Below are 10,759 nucleotides of genomic sequence, written 5' to 3'. Positions count from 1 at the left end.
AGAGGAAATGCCTAACAGTCATCATTTACTGCTTTAATCTCCCAAAATATCTGGCAGTGGTCCACTTTCAACACTTGCCTGAAAGTAGCTGTCAGCTTTTTCTTCTAATGAAGATTTCAGGCTAGAAATTACATATAGATGGTGTGCCTGTTAGGAAAATAGCATCAATCATTACAGTTACCACCACATGAATCTCATTTCTAATCCATAGTGAACTTCAGTCACCTGTAACTTTCTAAAGCTTTTTTTGCTCAACTTTCAAAGCAGAAGTAGAGTTTAAATTCAGCCTTAAAATAAAAATTCTCTGTAGTAAGGGCATTTCTGTATTCTTCTGAAGTTGATAGGGCAAGTTTCTGAGATTCAGTTAATTAGAAGCTCAGCAAGCACAGACTTGACATATACTATCTCATTAGGCAAAAATTATAGCTGTAGTCACCTACACTTTTCATTAATGCATATGCAGCTAAGTGGGGAAAAAAAGTAAGATGACCTATGCACTGTACGTTATTTCATAGGAAAAAAGATCAAATCAAATCAAATTCTACAGACAGCAGAATACTGAAAGGCAAGCTACATTAGCTACAGGAATGCGAACATGCTAGATATCACAAAAAAGTATCTAGCACCTAAATACCCTAAATCTATATTTTAACATGGTATGAGCACTTAATCCTGTAAACAAATACAACACATCCCTGCTGGAAAGCAAATAATTTCTTATTTCTAACCATCCAAAGCTGCTTACTGGAAATTTCAAAGGGAATTCATTTTCCTCAGACCTGTGTTTTTGCTGATCTTGAAAGTGCCAACTTCATTCCAAACCAAACAAACTCAGATAGTATATCTGACACTGATGCCAGTACTATGCTCTTTCTACTGCCCCACAGAAGCAGAGGATAACATGATGCAACTCTGTGAGATTGCAACTTTTATTGTTGTTTGTTTGTTCGTTTAATGGGGGTTGGCAAAGGTTATGCAAGGAGTTTGACTGCTGGAATAATTTTTGAGCAAAGTGCAAGCACAGCTACCTATAGTGCCCGAGAAATGACACTGAAACAATAAACCTGCCGCAAAGACATCAGCCTTATATGAGGTGGTTGGATTGGAGAGTAAACATCCGAAAAGCTGACTGATGGATTTGATGAAAGGTGTAGGGAAGGAAGGAGAGGAAGGGAAAAGAAGGAGGCAGCAGCAGCTCCAGTCAGTGAGAGGAAGCAGGAGGACAAAAAGAAAAGGAAGTGAAGGCTGTTGCAGCGTGCCAAGGATCTCTGTGAATCCCTAGGTAGCAGATCAGCATGCACATTTGTGCTTCGAGTCGTCATTCAACTATGTAGTGAGTAAGGTGTAAGGAGCTGGGCAGAAAGGGGGTTGGACAGCAACAGCTCACAGTCCACCACCGGAACAGTAACACAGACAGCAGAAGCCAGCAAGACCAGAAAAGATGGAGAAAGTAATATCCCATCTGCTTCTAATAAAGGACTTAGGATTTAAGTGTATAGTACAGAAAATGCTATATTTTATAGAACATGTGCAACATTGAATGCACATATGCCAACACTGTGAAATACGAGGCTATCAAAAGTAATGTCTTCCCAGAAATTTGAAAGTGCATATGAATCTATGTATGATAACAGCATTAAAATATTCATGCTGAATAAGATTTAAAAATGAAATTACATAACCCCTAGAAGATGTCCTTAAACTGTTAATTAGAGTAGATAACAACTGGATCTTCTAGAATGACTTCTGGTCAGGTGCTAGTGAAGCATACTTCACAAGGCAGCTATATGATAAAGTTTGTTCTGCCCTGATGTAACCCACCAGTTTAACTATTAAAACCATCTATGAGATGCAGCTTTAAGCAACAAAGTGTAAGTGTTCTAGAATGACAATTAAAACATTAAATTTCAAGCTATTCTTGTGTAATATCAAGGAGTATAGGATTGTAATCCTTCATGGAAAACAGTACCATTTTAAAATTCAGTTTCAGATTTGTTTTTCCTCACCTGTTGGCACTAACAATAGTTAGTTGCCTGAAAATACTCCTCCTGTATACAAAAGCACTTTTTAAAAATAGAATGAGCAAACTAATTCAAGACAATAAAAAATTCCACTAATGCCAGAAGACAGCAAGCTTTCAATTACTGTGTTCAAGGTTTCAGCCTGTCATATTTGTCAGAGCTAGAGCCAAGGATAAAGAAATTCACAAAACCTAATGCTGTACTAAATTCGGGAAAAACTGGGCAAGTTACAGAATATCACGATCAAACTATTTTCTTCTTAGTGCTTAAAAAAAAACCACTTTAAACTGGAAGAAGTAAAAGCAGAAGTGAGCAGCAGAAGTCAAATTTACATGGGTGGAAAATTGGGAGAGGAGTATTAGAGTAGTTTGAATCCACTACCATTTTATTTACTTTGGCTTGCATTGGAAATGAAAGGTCCTATTAAAACTAGCACATAGTGTCTTCCAAACAAATAAAAAGACATTTCTCTGTGCAGCCTAGCATGGAAAGGATACTGCATCAAATTCTGTGACTAAGTTTTAACAAGACTTGAGTTTCTTGCGGTCAGTACGCCTTGTGTTACTGCAAATGAAGGAATAAGATAATCCTGTGTTTCAGGGAGTTATTAGCAGGTACATATCACTTTTCCTCTACACTGGTTTCTAGTGAACACATGGTAAGGGAGGGGTGACCACTCTGAAGCACTCTGATGTGGGCGCTATTAGTGGCAACCTTCACTTAGTAGGGTCAGAGTATCGACTCATGTGAGAAAGATGTTCCTCCTCACCAAATCAAATGAAGTGGGGTATTTCAGGGCTTCTACTTTGAGCTGGATGTTGCCTGTGATACTAGCACATCTGGCAACAGAGGATGGATTTGGCTATTTGGTAGCCCTTTCCCCCAAAATCCAACCTGTTCTATTTCCTTGAGCAGCTTTTTTTTTTTTTTTTTTTTTTTTTTTTGTGAAGAGCTACAGTGTATGAGTCTTTCCCTGAGATATAAGCACCTAAATCCATCTATGAACAAATCTACCCCCTTGGAAAAGCTTCACCGCAATCCTGTCTACACATAGATTTTTGAATATGTCAACAACGCTCCATCCCTTCGGCATAAAATTACAGAGGCCATTATCTACAATGAATAAACTGGCCACAAGATGAAGAGATAAACATGTAAATCGTAGACTATATCTAAGTGCACTTTGCCTGTGCCAGTATAAACACAAATGCACACGTTAGAACATGACTCCTCAAGGGAAAGGTTGGGACATAATGCTTAAAGGTCCATCCCTGCTTCCCATTTGCATATATGACTGCCTTAATCAGTTACCCATCCTTGAGTATAACCACCTTTATTTTGCTTAGCATGTTGCTGGATTTGTTGTCGAAGAACTAATGAGACCAAGAAGCCCTTCTTCAAAGACAAAATCATGCCTTGTTTCAGCATAAAATGTACGCCACATCTGTGGTGCATTCAATCAATACAAATCACCTAAAAGCAGGAAGCAGGAACAAACTAATAATTTTGATCTGAAAATGAACATAAAATATCATTTGGGCTGCAGCCAATCTGACATAAGGACTCCTCCCTACATTTGTGGCTTTTTTGGCATAAAGAGTTTTTGTTGTCGTTCCTTATCAGGGATGACCTTCAAAGGGACAACTGCCAACATAACCAGTCATGATACCTTTACATCAGCTACACACAGCATAGCTAATTTAAGATTCATACGGTGTTTGCACAAGCCTTTAATTCGGTCTTTATCATCCCCTTCATACAGTACTGTTATATTTGACTTTGCTTGCTTCAACACTCTTCTACATTTAGAAACTGTATTCTTGTCTGAATAAATAAGTCTGCTAAGAGCATCTATTAAGTACTGGTATCCCCAGGGTCTGAAGCAATTTTTCTCTTTTTTTCCCTTCCATTTTTTGCCTGGTGAATCTGAGTTATAAAGCATATAGCAGAGAGGAGAAGGGTTGCCTTAGTAACGAGGCAGACCCAATCAGCTGCACAGGCTCCCTTGAGACAATCTAATTTGTGCAGCAGAAAGAGGCTAGAACAGGTGGCTAAATTAATGTGCCAGACAGCTTAAAATATTACACACACACTCGCACACGAACGCGTACACAAAATCTATCTGTGTACTTGTAGATGAATGCAATTATCTTCAACGTTTTGCAAAATAAATAGCATCTGGGTAACTCAGCCCTGCGAAACCCCCAAAGCAGCGGAGGTACCGCAACAGCCGAGGAAGCGAAGCGGGGTGGGAGCGAGCGGGGCTCCTTCCCCGCAGTCCTGCCAGATCTGCAGCCGCTCCGGGGAGGAGGGGAAAGGCTCCTCCGAGCAGGCACAGGCTGAGACAGGGCTGTGATGTGTGCTCTCCCATCTTTGCTGGGGCTTATGAGCTGCATCCTGCTGATAGCGTGATCTGTCGTGCTGCTCTCCTGATTCCGCAGCGTGCTGGAGCTCTCTTGCCTGACCCTTTCTGTACCACTTCACAAGGCTTTCTCCCCATGCCCTCGCCTCTGATTTAAAGTGAACTTGCACCTTTTCCCCACAATTTCTTCATAAATACAACAAATCTGAACATGTTTCATATTCTTCTCAGTCCCTGCTGTGAGGATTCAGCCCCAGCCCAAGAATTTAGAGCAGTTTGGATGCAGATCACATACCAGCTCCTAGCTTCTACAAACACAATCCCAAATCAGTTCATTTTGCAGCATCTCCAGGTTGGCTTTAGCCAAACCCAGAGAACAACAGGAATTCAGAGCCCGCTGTGTGTTTAACATCTGCAGGGGACATGAAAGTGTCGTATGCACAGAAAAGTCCTGCTACAGAATGTGCTTTAGAAAGACTCTATGTTGTTATAGCACAGAGTCACTCTTAATTTCTTTATAATGTAGTGATCTATTCCCATATAACTGAGACATTTGACAAAAAATTATATCAGGGATGCAGTTAATGTATTCTCTATTACAGTCCCTCAGCCAGAAGTGCTGTGGGAACTGCCCTCTCACACCAGGTGTACATGTATCCCCACATGTTATTATAACCTCCACACAGGCATGGTTTCTCTCCTTTTTCCTTACCTCTTGAGCAGATGAAGTTCATTGCTGGCACGCAACAGAGCATTTCAATCCCAGGCTATACGGCTCCTTTACACAGTGAAGCACTTCTCGTCCGCCTACATCAGGCTAAACATGAAGAACTCTGAATACTAAGATCAAAAGGGCTGTAAGGAAAACTGGGGCATGAGAACAAATGGTAAGTTTGAGCCCTGTGGAAAAAAAAAAATCACAGTGAAAATAATGACATACAAACCATAACAGATAAGCCACAAAAGGCTTGAAAGTTTTTTGGGTTTTGTTTTTCTTTTTCTGAATATGTTTTGTGTGAAGAGGATGTGCCTTACAAGATTATTGATATACCTTTTGAAAGAATTATACCAATAGCTGCTTATGCTGTACTAACAATATCTGTCTCACGAGGTGTGGAATATCACCTAAGGTTTGGCTAGAAATCAGAAACCAGAACTGTGTAACAGTCTTGTAATGAAATGAAAACCCCAAGTGGAGCTAGGACCAATATTTTGTTGTTTTTTACGGATTTATCAAAGTAAATGTATTGAGTGAATCTGTGTCAAAAGGACACATCCAGAAACATAGAGGGAATACATATTGGAGAAAGGAACTTAAACAAGGTCTCCTGAGGCTCAGATTAATGCCCTTGTTGCTACCTCTCACATCTTGCTGATCTACATTGTTTATGCTTTTCATTCCTTTTCACTCTTAACAAGACAAAAACATGAAGAACATTCCTGGCAGGAGCTTTAGTTACCTTTCTTAGGAAAATATACATCACAGGGGATTGGTAGGGAGGGGAAGTTCTTTCTAAGTATAGATTGTAGGAGTTACCACTGTTTTTGGAAAAAGTGTTAATGGGATGCTTTAATTATATTTAGAAGACCAGCTAGTTAAGTATTTTGCTATCTATATTATGCAAAGTCTGAGTCCCTAGTGACACAGTAAGTGCTTTCCAAGGATGGTATGATATATATCTGATTAGGCAAAGTCTTTTTAAAATAAATGGCAGGTATCCACCAAAATCCCATCTGCAGAGCACATCGCAATATAAAACCATCTGTGTAATAAAGTAACCAGTATAAATTGAAGAAAAAAAAAAAACCAACAAAAAACTCAACCTGGTAGATAATGCTTATGTGTATTTGGAAATGATGCATCCTAGAAAGAAAGCTTCAATATCAATTTGTTTTAAAATATGTGTAGTTAAAAGATACATACCCACATCCCCTCAAAACCTGTGACCACATAAAGCAGATCCTCACCACTAAACTCAATGTGATCAGCCTACACTTGAAGACATTGAAGCAAAGCTAGAAGGTCCTTCCTAAACATTTAAATGACCTGAAATATTTTGTCTGTAGACTTGGTAGGCAAATTGGGGATTTATTCAGTAGTGCTTCATCCTTCACTAACTTTTAGAGCACCAGCATCTGCAAGTGGCATTATGGAGAGCAGCTCCTTTATTTCCAAAGGAGTATCTGTCAGTCAACCACCTGCACCACGCCTTACTCATACACAGAGCAGAAATGCCACTGTTTAGACTATAAAGATGTCTCTGGCAAGGACGAATACCCAAGTAACAGAGCCTCAGGAGACATTTGTGTCACCTAACCTAGACATTTAGATCTGAGCTCACTACTAACTCTCCTTTTATTGTAGTCAGTGTCAGAAAAGGCGAACTTATTAGACATAACTCATTTCAGCTGAAGGTATATTTCTGAAGTTCAGATGAAAGATTAATATCTCCTAGAAATACTCTTTTCATTGAGTGTAAAAAATATAGGTAACTGCTTCAGAGGGATACAGCTACTGTGTAAATGCTTAATATTTGTTGAGACCAAATTCCTTTTCCCATGCCCCTGTTTGATCTCTCAGGGAAGCAGATGTTAGCAAACAGATCTTGAGTGGCAAGAGATCCACCCTGCCCAAACAGTTTCTAGCTCATTAACATGAGTTTCAAAGGGGCTTCTCTCCCCTGCCCTACATCTGGCATCTGAGCAGAATTTGACCAAGCATATTTTAAATGTGCACTGTGCAAGAAGGGAGGGAAGGAGGAAACACATCTGAGTAAACCAAAACATACCAGTTTTGTGATGAGTGTCTCTGTGCTTTTATTGTGTTCTGTAAAGCTATTCAAAGATCAGACCCCTAACACGGTCAAGGCACGTTCAGTTGACTGAATTTATGCAGTAATAGGGAAAAATAAGACCCGCTCATTTGGAAAACAGAACTCTGGAGTACTATCTGAACAGTGCCTTTCTACCATTGTGAAGAAAATCGCCATCATGTGCAAATACATTATGGTCATCTCTGTCTGTTCTCACAGTGCTGGTTTAGAGCCCCCAGCTGAGAAGGCAGCTGTGCAGAGCAAGTAACTGGTGAGCACGGCAGGAGTCCCCTGCTCTAATGCTGCTCGAAGAAATTAATGTTTTCTTTCTGTTGTCATTATCACTGCCAGCTATGTAAGTGTTTTCCTTGGTAGGTGCACAAAGACTGGGCTGGTTTGGCCTTGAAGATGTGAAGGCCGAGATCTCCTTTTTTCACATGTTTGCAGCTAGGACTCTGGATGAGACAGAGATTTTAGCCACCAAATCTTCTGAACAGGCTTTTTGAAGTCTTGTACTGGCAAGGGCGGACAATGGAATCAAAAAGCACCATTTGTTGCATTCCTGCAGGTACTATATTAAGGTTGCAAAATACTTTTCATGCTAGATCTATGTTTCCAAATGGCTGGCTTCTGGGAACATGACCATTATGAAAATGCAAATTTCAGTACACTAATTGATTTCTGACTTATGTAAAATATTTTGTGTATTTAAAATTCTGGCATAAAGAGTCCTCAAGAACATATGATTAATTAGCAGAGAAGTATGAAAAAGAACTGTGTTTTTTAAACCAGGTCCTTACCTAATCCTGTGATGAAATCAATCACTGTGGGAAGCACTCAAATGACATTTAGAAATCAGAATTATTTGATCAAATTAAATTTACACTACACATGATTTCAAGATAGGTAGAAACAAGTGTGGTATCACACTTGTACCAGAGTATTAGTGCTGATATGTAAATAATTCTCCCTGAGAATATACTCTTTATTAAGCTTGGAAAATAATCCTAAGTGGACAGAGGGAATTAAACTGCTCTCTTAAAATAACAACAGACCCAAAGCAGTATTTTTCTCTTCAGCCAAGTAAACTGACCAAAATCTGCAAAAGATGTGGAGAAGAGTAAGGTCCCAATAATTCTGTCCCATACTGGGGTAGGTGAGAAGAAAAGGGAGATGACAAATGGGAACAAAACAAAACAAACAAAAACCCCCACAAACAAACAAACAAAAACAAAACCACAAGAAAAACCCAAGGAATTAGGAGTATCATAAATCCTTACAGTACAATCTACCATTGCATTATTAAATCTCACTTTATTAAAGCTAAAGTTCACTCAAGCTAAAAACCACCCTAACCTGAGAGATCGTCACTGTTTAATCATCCACACCAAGCCAGCCCAGCACTTTTAATTCCTCCTCTGACACACCCAAATAATATCACTCTTAAGTCAAGAGTCAGAAGTCTGCTGCAGCTAACTTCATTTTATTTCCTTTTTTCTCTAAAAACTAATTTGTCAGGCAGTCATCATCAAAGTTCGGTCTGTGAGCCCCTACCCTGTACCTTAATTTCAACTATGTCAGGTCTTACTGTGCATCCCTGTACTGAGTGCTCAGATAAACTACTCACTCAAAACTGTCAATACTACCTCCAATGGCAGACCAGTAATCTTGATGGAAAGCTGCATAGTTACGTGGGAACAGACCCCGACAGGAATAGGAATGCCAGCCACAGGGCAGGGTCTATAATTCAGCAATATTGTCCCCCTTTCCTCCTGAAAAGCTAAAGGTAGATACCTTCTCATTTCCTTTGTTCATATTGACATAGTAGCAGGTAGGAACAAAACCCAATTCCACTTCATTTTACTTTTAAACCTACTTCACAGGTCACAAACCAGACTCCCCCCATCTGTAAGCACGCTGTTCTTGGTTTGGTCTCCATCTAATCCTGAGCCTAATCAGAGCCTAATCTGGCTCCATGAAATACACCTTCCAACATTCGTCCCTTTTCTCTTTCCCTAACATTGAAGCTCTGGGAGGACCAGGATCCTCCTAATCAGTACAGTACCATCAGCTTCTGCACTCTGAAAACATTACCACTTCTTTCTAGCAAATGAACAGTCTAAACCCAAAATGCTGAAATATGATTTCTATTTCCTTCCTGCTTTAGGCTTCTCTTCCACATGGTAGAAAATTCCAGCAGTTCCACTAACATGATGTTCCAGCTCCAACAATCATTCCTCTTTTTTTTTTTTTTCTTGATCCACAGCTTAGCCAAACACTGTTTCTACTCTGATGTTTACTAAATGGAAACTAACTGAAGACACTCGCTATTTGTGCTTGCTGTGTAGGACAGACTGACTTTATGCCTTTTGAAAGGTGCTAGAAGCTTTTGTGCAAGAAGACATTATAATCCTATTTGCCATCAAACATTTTTACTATAGTCCTGCTCAAATACAAAATATTAAACCCACATATCAGAGTATGGAGATCACCAAAGGATGGCAGAATGAGTAGAGCAGGCAATATACAAAGCAGAAGACTTCTTCCTGGGAACTTAAAGTCTGTGTTCACACAATACATACAGCTAGCAGGAAAAGGAAGAACAAGTAGAGGGAAAGAGAGAAACATTTCTGACCAAAGTGGTAATGAGAGAGAAAACTATTAGTAATCAATGACTCTGTAGCAGAACAGGTGGTGTAATTCAATCTGTTATGAAAAAAAAAAGCACAAAATCTTAAAGACATTGTACTGGTGAAAGCATTTGTTTTTATATAATTGTGATTTAAAACATTTTATATCTTTTGTGCCCTGAAAATGTCTCTTAAAATAATTAGATAGGACAGCACTGGACGAGATAATTACTCCAGTCACTGGCTGCAATATTTGATTGATTCCATGAGCCTTGACAAATGACAAATGTGTCACAAGTCATAATTTTGAAAGTTGGTGGGTATATTTTTGTCTAACCTTAACGTTCCCAACCCAGGCATGATCACTGCTCAACACACAGAGCTCTTCTGCTTAAATATACTTGTTGTTCAATCGTATTACAGCTTTGGAGGGTAACCAGTTTTGAGAAATGTGCTCATAGTTATGCACACTGGGAATTACCAGACCTCACAGTGCCCAAACCATCTAACCTTATGCAAAGTAGGAGGGAGTCTTGGAGTTTGAACTTCAGCCTTACCAGTTTTGGGTTTGAGCACACAGAGGAGTGACATTTAGCTATTGATCCTTCCCAAAATGCTGAGCTGGAAATGTATAATCCATCAGTCAAGAGAAGGTGCAACTGTATCTTCAAGTGTGATGTTCACCTGAACTGATTATTCTCCAGAACACAGAAGATCATGTTATTATGCCTAATCTATAGATCTGGTTTACATTTAATAAAACCTGTCAGATTAAAAAAGACTATTGTGCCATGACTATGTTAGTGTTTCTGATGTGGGCAGTATATCTAATCTTCCCAGAAGACTCAAAAAAAAAAAAAAAAAAAAGGACTGAGTATAAAGATGAGAACTTTTAAAGCGTGCATGAATTTTGGGAGCAAACTAGAACCATTT

The sequence above is a fragment of the Grus americana genome, chromosome 2, assembly GCF_028858705.1.
Source record: "Grus americana isolate bGruAme1 chromosome 2, bGruAme1.mat, whole genome shotgun sequence".
Lineage (NCBI taxonomy): Eukaryota > Metazoa > Chordata > Aves > Gruiformes > Gruidae > Grus > Grus americana.
The sequence above is the reverse complement of the archived record's forward strand: the minus strand, read 5'-3'. Positions refer to the sequence as shown.